This window comes from Bombus terrestris, chromosome 17, assembly GCF_910591885.1.
Source record: "Bombus terrestris chromosome 17, iyBomTerr1.2, whole genome shotgun sequence".
Taxonomy (NCBI): Eukaryota; Metazoa; Arthropoda; class Insecta; order Hymenoptera; family Apidae; genus Bombus; species Bombus terrestris.
The window spans coordinates 24,564-35,445 of record NC_063285.1 but is presented as its reverse complement, the minus strand read 5'-3'; the positions used below and the strand labels follow the sequence as shown (position 1 = coordinate 35,445).

At 61.2% G+C, this 10,882-nt stretch overlaps 1 non-coding gene across 1 annotated transcript; it reads left to right on the top strand.

The window, feature by feature from the left end:
- Window positions 1-233: 233 nt before the first annotated feature.
- On the top strand, window positions 234-340 carry LOC125386819. The gene has a single exon (XR_007227258.1). It is a non-coding gene; the product is annotated as a U6 spliceosomal RNA (small nuclear RNA).
- Window positions 341-10,882: the final 10,542 nt, after the last annotated feature.

The following is a 10,882-nucleotide window of genomic DNA, read 5'->3' as shown; positions in this document are numbered from 1 at the left end:
TGGCACCAGGACAGATTCCCGATGACGACCCGGCGAGAAACAACTTCATTCACTATGGAAGGCACAACAGATAGGAGAAACACGTACAGTACAGGGAAGGGAGACCCCAATACCGGCGTAGTCGGGGTTAGGTTGGGGTTAGGTTGGGGTTAGGTTGGGGTTAGGTTGGGGTTAGGTTGGGGTTAGGTTGGGGTTAGGTTGGGGTTAGGTTGGGGTTAGGTTGGGGTTAGGTTGTACTTGCTTCGGCAGTACATATACTAAAATTGGAACGATACAGAGAAGATTAGCATGGCCCCTGCGCAAGGATGACACGCAAAATCGTGAAGCGTTCCACATTTTTGGGGAGCATGAGGCGGGCATGGGTTCTCGGGGCGTAGGACCACCCCCCGGGAAACCCCGATGGATCTGATGTTCCCCTATAGTCGGGTGGCGGCCGGTCGGTGCCTCTGGTACCCGTCAGGTCGCTGATCCGGTGCGAGGAACTTCGGAGAAGTTGGTGGGCCCATGCCTGTCAAGACCACTCACCTCACCTTCTCGTGGGGCTCCCTGTCACCCTGCTCCGGACTCTCCGGGACAGGGTGCGAAAGAGTGAGTGGCACCAGGACAGATTCCCGATGACGACCCGGCGAGAAACAACTTCATTCACCATGGAAGGCACAACAGATAGGAGAAACACGTACAGTACAGGGGAGGGAGACCCCAGTACCGGCGTAGTCGGGGGTAGTCAAGTGGGCCCCACTACGTCGTCAACATACGACCACGGCCGCTCGGGGGTGGGCCGCCAGGCCCCCGAACGTGTTACCACGCCTGGCGAAGCGAGAAGTCTATTCTCGGAAGAATACATGGAGACATCGAGAACTCCGAGGACGAGAAGCGGGTGCCGGGCGGGCAGCGTTTTCCTTGCGCCGGCCCCGTCAGACGGAGCAACAACAATAACAACATCTGCTGCGGGAGGATCGCGGGAGCGAGCGAGGTCGGACGACGAAGAATCGGTAGCCTCGTTCGCGTCTCGCTCATCACTGGCATCAATCGCATCCAGGGGGAAGAAGAGGAGACTGGCGACAACAGCCACCTTGGAAGTCTCCGAAGATCTGGAGATACAAGTGAGGACGAGTTCGGCCGCGGACGTCAGCGCGGAATTAACGAGACACGTGTCCGAGATCATGAAGGTGGCGACCACATCGTCCAACCTCAAGGGCACGTACGTCAAAGCGCTGAAGGAAGCGGCAAGCTATATCTCGGCCGCATGGAAGAGCGAGGCCCCGCGAAGGAGAGAACAAGCGGGCAGCAGCGGCAACAACGCGGCAATGAGGCTGGTGGAGGCGAGACTGTCCGCGTTGGAGGAGGAGAACGCCGCCCTTAGGAGAGAGCTGGCAAGGAGGTCTATGCCCGCGATCGAAGGCCTGCGGGGCGGCGGTGCCGACGCGGACCGCCCACGGGTCGAGGCTGCAACCCAAGAAGCGCGACTCGACGCCCTCGAGAGAAAGCTAGAAGAGTTGGGTCCCTCCATAACGAAGATGGTGGAGAGACAACTCGGGAGTCTATTGAGGCCGCAGCAGCAACAACAACAACAGCTGCAACAACAGCGGCAGCAGCAACAAAGCACTCCCGAAACCCGACGGAGCGCGGAATACTCCGCTACTCGCCCCCCCGCCCGCACAGATCCCCCGCCGCCCCCAAGGACTCGGGAGGACGGCGGGTGGAGCGTGGTGGTAGGGAGAAAAAGTAAGATGGGGCAGAAGAACATCGCCGAAAGGAAGCTGGACGCCGCTGGAGGAGAGGAGAAGTCCCGGCCACCAGCGACTGTCCAAAAACCGTGGGCAGATAGGATGGGAGGCGCGCCGAAATCGGGCAGCGGTGGCACCGTTAAAAAGCCATTCAGGGAGGAAAAGACGTCGCCAACAGTCAAGCTCCCTCGCGCACCGAGTACATCCGCGGTAACACTGACGTTAAGCGAGGGAGCCAACATGTCGTATGCCGACGTCGTAACGATGGCCAGAAGAGCTATCCCCCTCGGCGAGATAGGCGTGGAGGCCGTCACGATGAAGAAGGCGGTGACGGGCGCCATCGTCATCAGAGTCCCGAGGGACAAGGACAGAGAAAAGGCGTCGATCCTTGCGACGCGCCTGGCAGACGTTCTGGACCCGACCAAGGTAAGGGTCGGAACTCCCACGATCAAAGCCGAGCTGAGAGTCACCAATGTGGACATCTCAATGGGCAAGGAGGAGCTGCGTCAAGCTCTGGCCTTGGCCGCGGGATGCAACAGCGAGGATGTTCGGATCGGCGAGATCGGCGTCTCCAGGGGCGGACTCGGATCGGCATGGGTCAGGTGTCCGGCGGCCGGTGCCCGCAAGCTAGCTCAGGCGGGCAGGGTGGCCTTGGGGTGGTCCATCGCGAGGGTCTCTGCCATACCGAAGAGACCCTTACAGTGCTTCAAGTGCCTGGAGTTGGGGCACGTACGGGCAACTTGCACGTCCGCCGAGGATAGAAGCCGTCTTTGCTACAGGTGCGGTGAAAGCGGGCACCGCGCCAGGGGATGTCCCGCCTTGGCGCCGAAATGTCCCTTATGCGAGCGGCTGGGAGCTCCATCCGGACACAGGATGGGCGGAGTGGCATGTGCCCCCCCGAAAATCAAGAGAAGTAAGGGGCAGCTTACCCGTCGGTCTGCCGCCGCCGCCGACACCGTTATCACTACCATCGCCGGCGGCAACGAGAACTACGGCGGAAACGCTACCGGGGCGGAGTCACCATCAGCAGTGACGAGTGGCCGGGAGGAGGCCATGGAGCTGGCGGAGTAACTTCAACCGCCTGCTCCAATGTAACATAGGAAGAGCCAGACGGGCGCAGGACCTGCTTCTCCAGGCTATACGGGAGAATCGGGTCGCACTCGCTGTGGTGGCTGAACCATACCGCGTCCCCGACGCCCCCAACTGGATCGGGGATCTGAACGGATCTACAGCCATAACATGGACGCCGGCGTTGTGCTCGCCCGGCGCCCTGCTGGATCGCGGTAACGGCTTCGTCGCCGTCGAGTGGAACGGGATCGCGATAGTGGGCATTTACGTCTCGCCCAACAGCGGAGTGGCCTCGTTCGGGGACTTCCTGGACGAGGTCGGTGACTGCGTTCGTAGATGCATGCCTCGTCAGGTACTCGTCCTTGGGGACTTCAACGCGCGCTCGTCGCATTGGGGGGACACCAGGACGGACTCCCGCGGAAGGATGCTGACAGACTGGGCCGCGACGCTCGGACTGGTCCTGGTGAACAGGGGCACAACTAGCACCTGCGTGGCGTGGAGGGGATCGTCCATCGTCGACGTTACCTGGGCTACCGCCGGGCTCTACCGAAAGATCCGCGGATGGAGAGTGGCCGACAGAATGGAGACCTTATCGGACCACCTCTATATAATGATGGAAATGGAGGGGGAGGCCGCCGCGCGCGACAGCGGTGCCCGACGACAACGAGAGGTGAACCGGTCCCGTCGACCACCACCACCCACACCTAGGTGGCGCTTGAAGGAGAGGGACAAGGACATGCTGCGGGCGGCGGTCACTGTCTCCGCCTGGAGCTGGGACGCACGGGGGGACAACACCACAACCCCCCCCACCACCACCTCCACATTGGGTAGCGTCGACGAGGAGGCTGACGAACTCCACGGATACATGATCGCGGCATGCGACGCCTCTATGCCGCGCTCCGCCCCGGGAAACAGAGGCGACCGTTCCGTGTATTGGTGGACACCGGAAATAGCCAATATGCGGGCGGGTTGCATGCGGGCCCGGAGAAGATTCGTAAGGGCGCGTCGCCGCAGACGGACACGCGACGAGGAGGAGATCTCTCGCCGCTATGAAGAATACAGAGAGACGAGACGCGCTCTCCAACGGGAGATCAAACTAGCCAGGGCCCGGTGTTGGGATCGATTGATCGAATTGGTCGATTCAGATCCGTGGGGGAGGCCCTATCGCATCGTTACGAAGAAACTGCGACCTTCGGCCCCCCCGCTGACCGAAAACATGGATCCGGCGTTACTGGACAACGTCATCGGGACTTTGTTCCCACGGCGGGACAACAACGAGACGTCCGCGCCAGCCCCTACCACCATCGACGGGACGGCGCCGACGGATTGGAACGAGGAACTTCGAGTGACTGAGGAAGAGTTGCTCGAAGCCGCGAAGAAGATGGCATCCCGCGACGTGGCGCCGGGTCCGGACGGGATCCCGGGCCGGGTCTGGACGGAGTCGATCGACACCTTGGCTCCCCGTTTGCGGCACCTGTTCTCCAGGTGCCTGAAGGAGGGCGCCTATCCTCGGGCGTGGCGCACGGCGAAACTCGTGCTGCTACGGAAGGAGGGTCGACCGCCGGACGCGCCATCGGCATACAGGCCGGTGTGTCTTCTCGACGAGGTGGGTAAACTCTTCGAGAGGATCATAGTCGCCCGCCTGGAGGCACACATGGAGAGACGGATTCCCGGATGGCACGATAGCCAATTTGGATTTCGCCGGGGCCGCTCGACCGTGGACGCGGTAAAGAGGCTGAGATCCATGGCGGAGGACATGGTCGCGCGAGAAGGGGTGGCGGTAGCCGTCTCCTTGGACATCTCCAACGCTTTCAATAGCATTCCTTGGAGCAGGATCGTGGAGGCGCTGCGACACTTCGAGTCCCCGCCATACCTCGTTAGGGTGATTCAGGCCTATCTGAACGATAGGTGGATCACCTACACAGGCAGAAACGGCGTGAAGGAGCGAAGACCGGTGGAGCGCGGCGTGCCGCAGGGCTCGGTACTCGGACCGATTCTGTGGATCACTGCCTATGACTCGGTCCTCCGAAGTCCCATGCCGCCGGGGGCTGGCATGATATGCTACGCGGATGACACGCTGGTGCTGGCCAGCGGACGATGGTGGAACGACGCCGCATGCCTGACTGAGACCGCCGTGGCATGCGCGGTGCACGCCATTCGAAGACTCGGCTTGAGCGTGTCGCCGGCGAAATCGGAAGCCCTGTGGTTCTACGACCAACGACGCAGAGGAACGCCGCCTGCGGATCTGTCGACTATAGTCATCGACGGAGAAGAGGTCCCTGTGGGACACCGGATGAAGTACTTGGGCTTGATCGTCGACAGTAAGTGGACGTTCGAGCCACACTTTGAGTACTTAGCCCCGAAAGTAACGGCCGCAGCCAACGCGCTGTGCGGCCTTTTACCTAACATCGGCGGGGCAGGATTGGGAGTCCGCAGGCTCTACGAAGGAGTGATCAGGTCACGAGTCCTTTACGGAGCGCCCGTATGGGCCGATGATCTGGCGGTGAGCCGGCGTAACCGGACTCTGGTGAGAAGGCTCCACAGGACGATCGCCATCCGGGCAGCGAGGGGATACAGGACGGTGTCCTACGCGACAGCGACCGTGCTGGCCGCGTCCCCCCCGTTCGAGCTACAGGCCCTTGCCCTTCGCCGGGTGTACGAACACCGGAGGGCCGCGACCTTGGACCGACGTGCCACGCCGACGGCACCAACCGTGGACGTTCGGGAGGAAACAAGACTAGAAGCATGGGAGCGGTGGCACTCGCAGCTGTTGGAAGAGGATGCGATGCGCCCTCATCGGGCCGTCCGCGCCGTCCTGCCCAACTGGGACAAGTGGAGAGACAAAGGCGGGGTCCCGCTCACATTCAGGACGACTCAGGTGCTCACCGGCCACGGGGTGTTCGGCGATTACCTGCTCAAGATCCGGCGAGAGGTGACGACCATCTGTCACCACTGTGGGGAGGAGGAGGACACGGCGCGGCACACGCTGGAGGCTTGCCCGGCGTGGGAGGTACCGCGACGTGTCTTACGACTCGAGATCGGCGAGAGATTGGCCCCCGAGACGCTCATCGAAGCTATGCTCAGGGGGCCCCAGGAGTACAGAGCCGTCCGCACCTTCTGCGAGCAAGTTATGCTCGTGAAGGAGCGGGCGGAGAGAGAAAGAGAGAAAGCCCAGCATACCAGCAGGGCGCGGCAACAAGGAGTCTCCGCGCGTCACGGACCGGCGGTACCGCCGCCGTGAACGCGCCCAAGGAGTCATCAAGGAAGTAACAAGACCCAAGGAAAGGGGCGCTAGGGGGCGTGGTCCCCCCTGGCGGCCCCGATCTTCTGTCTAACAAGGAAGTCTCCCGCCCAGCAGGGAGATAGACGGCGAGGAGCGCTTGGTAGTATTCGCAAGAGACCCTGAGCCCTCCTCGAACAGCCGTCTGGAAGACCACCGTGGAGTTTTAGTCGGTAAGAGTCCGACACTTCCCATGCTGCTCGCAGCTGGGAGTCCATGAGGATTTCTCCACGAAAAAAAAAAAAAAAAAAAAAAAAAAAAGGTTGGGGTTAGGTTGGGGTTAGGTTGGGGTTAGGTTGGGGTTAGGTTGGGGTTAGGTTGGGGTTAGGTTGGGGTTAGGTTAGGTTGGGGTTAGGTTGGGGTTAGGTTGGGGTTAGGTTGGGGTTAGGTTGGGGTTAGGTTGGGGTTAGGTTGGGGTTAGGTTGGGGTTAGGTTGGGGTTAGGTTGGGGTTAGGTTGGGGTTAGGTTGGGGTTAGGTTGGGGTTAGGTTGGGGTTAGGTTGGGGTTAGGTTGTCAACGTCCGTTGGCTGGGGTGAAACACTCGTTCCCGTTAGATCACGAAAGTTAAGCACCCCAGGTTGCGGGGCGGTCTGGGATGGGTGACCGCTCCGTGATGACGTTGGCGCTTTGGATTGCGGTGACCAAATCCGGTTTTTTCGGATTCCACCAAGGACCAGGAGAGACTAGAGGGCACCCCAAACCAGGAGGAAGCAGTACGGGCCACCAGGAGGATGTTCGGGTGGGGAAGTCGGTTTGGGGGACAACCGTTCCACCTGTGGGCGACATCGTGGTACGCCGACGAGAGTTTCCGGCTGGGTGGGGGCAAGAGCGCCTAGTAGGGATTGGTGCCCCCGAACGGCGAGTTCTCCCCCCTCCCCCCGATGAAACCTGCAGATGGACGAAGCTCGGACGCCAACTGGGGGACCCGGAGGCTGAAAGTAGGCAACGGCGACGTGGCCAGAGGTGGATGACCTGCCTCTGGCTCCGGAACAACATCTCGGAGGACAACACCAGCGGCGTCGGACTACAAGCGGTGGTCGTATTCGCAAGAGAACCTACCCTAAGTCCACAAGACGCCAGGATGGTCATCGTGGGGTTTTAGTCGGTAAGAGTCCGACACTACCCGGACGCGTCTGGTGGCGCCCGGGTGTCCATGAGGATTTCCCCACGTATAAAAAAAAAAAAAAAAAAAAAAAAAAAAAGGTTGGGGTTAGGTTGGGGTTAGGTTGGGGTTAGGTTGGGGTTAGGTTGGGGTTAGGTTGGGGTTAGGTTGGGGTTAGGTTGGGGTTAGGTTGGGGTTAGGTTGGGGTTAGGTTGGGGTTAGGTTGGGGTTAGGTTGGGGTTAGGTTGGGGTTAGGTTGGGGTTAGGTTGGGGTTAGGTTGGGGTTAGGTTGGGGTTAGGTTGGGGTTAGGTTGGGGTTAGGTTGGGGTTAGGTTGGGGTTAGGTTGGGGTTAGGTTGGGGTTAGGTTGGGGTTAGGTTGGGGTTAGGTTGGGGTTAGGTTGGGGTTAGGTTGGGGTTAGGTTGGGGTTAGGTTGGGGTTAGGTTGGGGTTAGGTTGGGGTTAGGTTGGGGTTAGGTTGGGGTTAGGTTGGGGTTAGGTTGGGGTTAGGTTAGGTTGGGGTTAGGTTGGGGTTAGGTTGGGGAGCATGAGGCGGGCATGGGTTCTCGGGGCGTAGGACCACCCCCCGGGAAACCCCGATGGATCTGATGTTCCCCTATAGTCGGGTGGCGGCCGGTCGGGGCCTCGGGTACCCGTCAGGTCGCTGATCCGGTGCGAGGAACTTCGGAGAAGTTGGTGGGCCCATGCCTGTCAAGACCACTCACCTCACCTTCTCGTGGGGCTCCCTGTCACCCTGCTCCGGACTCTCCGGGACAGGGTGCGAAAGAGTGAGTGGCACCAGGACAGATTCCCGATGACGACCCGGCGAGAAACAACTTCATTCACCATGGAAGGCACAACAGATAGGAGAAACACGTACAGTACAGGGGAGGGAGACCCCAGTACCGGCGTAGTCGGGGGTAGTCAAGTGGGCCCCACTACGTCGTCAACATACGACCACGGCCGCTCGGGGGTGGGCCGCCAGGCCCCCGAACGTGTTACCACGCCTGGCGAAGCGAGAAGTCTATTCTCGGAAGAATACATGGAGACATCGAGAACTCCGAGGACGAGAAGCGGGTGCCGGGCGGGCAGCGTTTTCCTTGCGCCGGCCCCGTCAGACGGAGCAACAACAATAACAACATCCGCTGCGGGAGGATCGCGGGAGCGAGCGAGGTCGGACGACGAAGAATCGGTAGCCTCGTTCGCGTCTCGCTCATCACTGGCATCAATCGCATCCAGGGGGAAGAAGAGGAGACTGGCGACAACAGCCACCTTGGAAGTCTCCGAAGATCTGGAGATACAAGTGAGGACGAGTTCGGCCGCGGACGTCAGCGCGGAATTAACGAGACACGTGTCCGAGATCATGAAGGTGGCGACCACATCGTCCAACCTCAAGGGCACGTACGTCAAAGCGCTGAAGGAAGCGGCAAGCTATATCTCGGCCGCATGGAAGAGCGAGGCCCCGCGAAGGAGAGAACAAGCGGGCAGCAGCGGCAACAACGCGGCGATGAGGCTGGTGGAGGCGAGACTGTCCGCGTTGGAGGAGGAGAACGCCGCCCTTAGGAGAGAGCTGGCAAGGAGGTCTATGCCCGCGATCGAAGGCCTGCGGGGCGGCGGTGCCGACACGGACCGCCCACGGGTCGAGGCTGCAACCCAAGAAGCGCGACTCGACGCCCTCGAGAGAAAGCTAGAAGAGTTGGGTCCCTCCATAACGAAGATGGTGGAGAGACAACTCGGGAGTCTATTGAAGCCGCAGCAGCAACAACAACAACAGCTGCAACAACAGCGGCAGCAGCAACAAAGCACTCCCGAAACCCGACGGAGCGCGGAATACTCCGCTACTCGCCCCCCCGCCCGCGCAGATCCCACGCCGCCCCCAAGGACTCGGGAGGACGGCGGGTGGAGCGTGGTGGTAGGGAGAAAAAGTAAGATGGGGCAGAGGAACATCGCCGAAAGGAAGCTGGACGCCGCTGGAGGAGAGGAGAAGTCCCGGCCACCAGCGACTGTCCAAAAACCGTGGGCAGATAGGATGGGAGGCGCGCCGAAATCGGGCAGCGGTGGCACCGTTAAAAAGCCATTCAGGAAGGAAAAGACGTCGCCAACAGTCAAGCTCCCTCGCGCACCGAGTACATCCGCGGTAACACTGACGCTAAGCGAGGGAGCCAACATGTCGTATGCCGACGTCGTAACGACGGCCAGAAGAGCTATCCCCCTCGGCGAGATAGGCGTGCAGGCCGTCACGATGAAGAAGGCGGTGACGGGCGCCATCGTCATCAGAGTCCCGAGGGACAAGGACAGAGAAAAGGCGTCGATCCTTGCGACGCGCCTGGCAGACGTTCTGGACCCGACCAAGGTAAGGGTCGGAACTCCCACGATCAAAGCCGAGCTGAGGGTCACCAATGTGGACATCTCAATGGGCAAGGAGGAGCTGCGTCAGGCTCTGGCCTTGGCCGCGGGATGCAGCAGCGAGGATGTTCGGATCGGCGAGATCGGCGTCTCCAGGGGCGGACTCGGATCGGCATGGGTCAGGTGTCCGGCGGCCGGTGCCCGCAAGCTAGCTCAGGCGGGCAGGGTGGTCTTGGGGTGGTCTATCGCGAGGGTCTCTGCCATACCGAAGAGACCCTTACAGTGCTTCAAGTGCCTGGAGTTGGGGCACGTACGGGCAACTTGCACGTCCGCCGAGGATAGAAGCCGTCTTTGCTACAGGTGCGGTGAAAGCGGGCACCGCGCCAGGGGATGTCCCGCTTTGGCGCCGAAATGTCCCTTATGCGAGCGGCTGGGAGCTCCATCCGGACACAGGATGGGCGGAGTGGCATGTGCCCCCCCGAAAATCAAGAGAAGTAAGGAGCAGCTTACCCGTCGGTCTGCCGCCGCCGCCGACACCGTTATCACTACCATCGCCGGCGGCAACGAGAACTACGGCGGAAACGCTACCGGGGCGGAGTCACCATCAGCAGTGACGAGTGGCCGGGAGGAGGCCATGGAGCTGGCGGAGTAACTTCAACCGCCTGCTCCAATGTAACATAGGAAGAGCCAGACGGGCGCAGGACCTGCTTCTCCAGGCTATACGGGAGAATCGGGTCGCACTCGCTGTGGTGGCTGAACCATACCGCGTCCCCGACGCCCCCAACTGGATCGGGGACCTGAACGGATCAACAGCCATAACATGGACGCCGGCGTTGTGTTCGCCCGGCGCCCTGCTGGATCGCGGTAACGGCTTCGTCGCCGTCGAGTGGAACGGGATCGCGATAGTGGGCATTTACGTCTCGCCCAACAGCGGAGTGGCCTCGTTCGGGGACTTCCTGGACGAGGTCGGTGACTGCGTTCGTAGATGCCTGCCTCGTCAGGTACTCGTCCTTGGGGACTTCAACGCGCGCTCGTCGCAATGGGGGGATACCAGGACGGACTCCCGCGGCAGAATTCTGACAGACTGGGCCGCGACGCTCGGGCTGATTCTGGTGAACAGGGGCACAACTAGCACCTGCGTGGCGTGGAGGGGATCGTCCATCGTCGACGTTACCTGGGCTACCGCCGGGCTCTACCGAAAGATCCACGGATGGAGAGTGGCCGACAGAATGGAGACCTTATCGGACCACCTCTATATAATGATGGAAATGGAGGGGGAGGCCGCCGCCTGCGACAGCGGTGCCCGACGACAACGAGAGGAGAACCGGTCCCGTCGACCACCACCATCCACACCTAGGTGG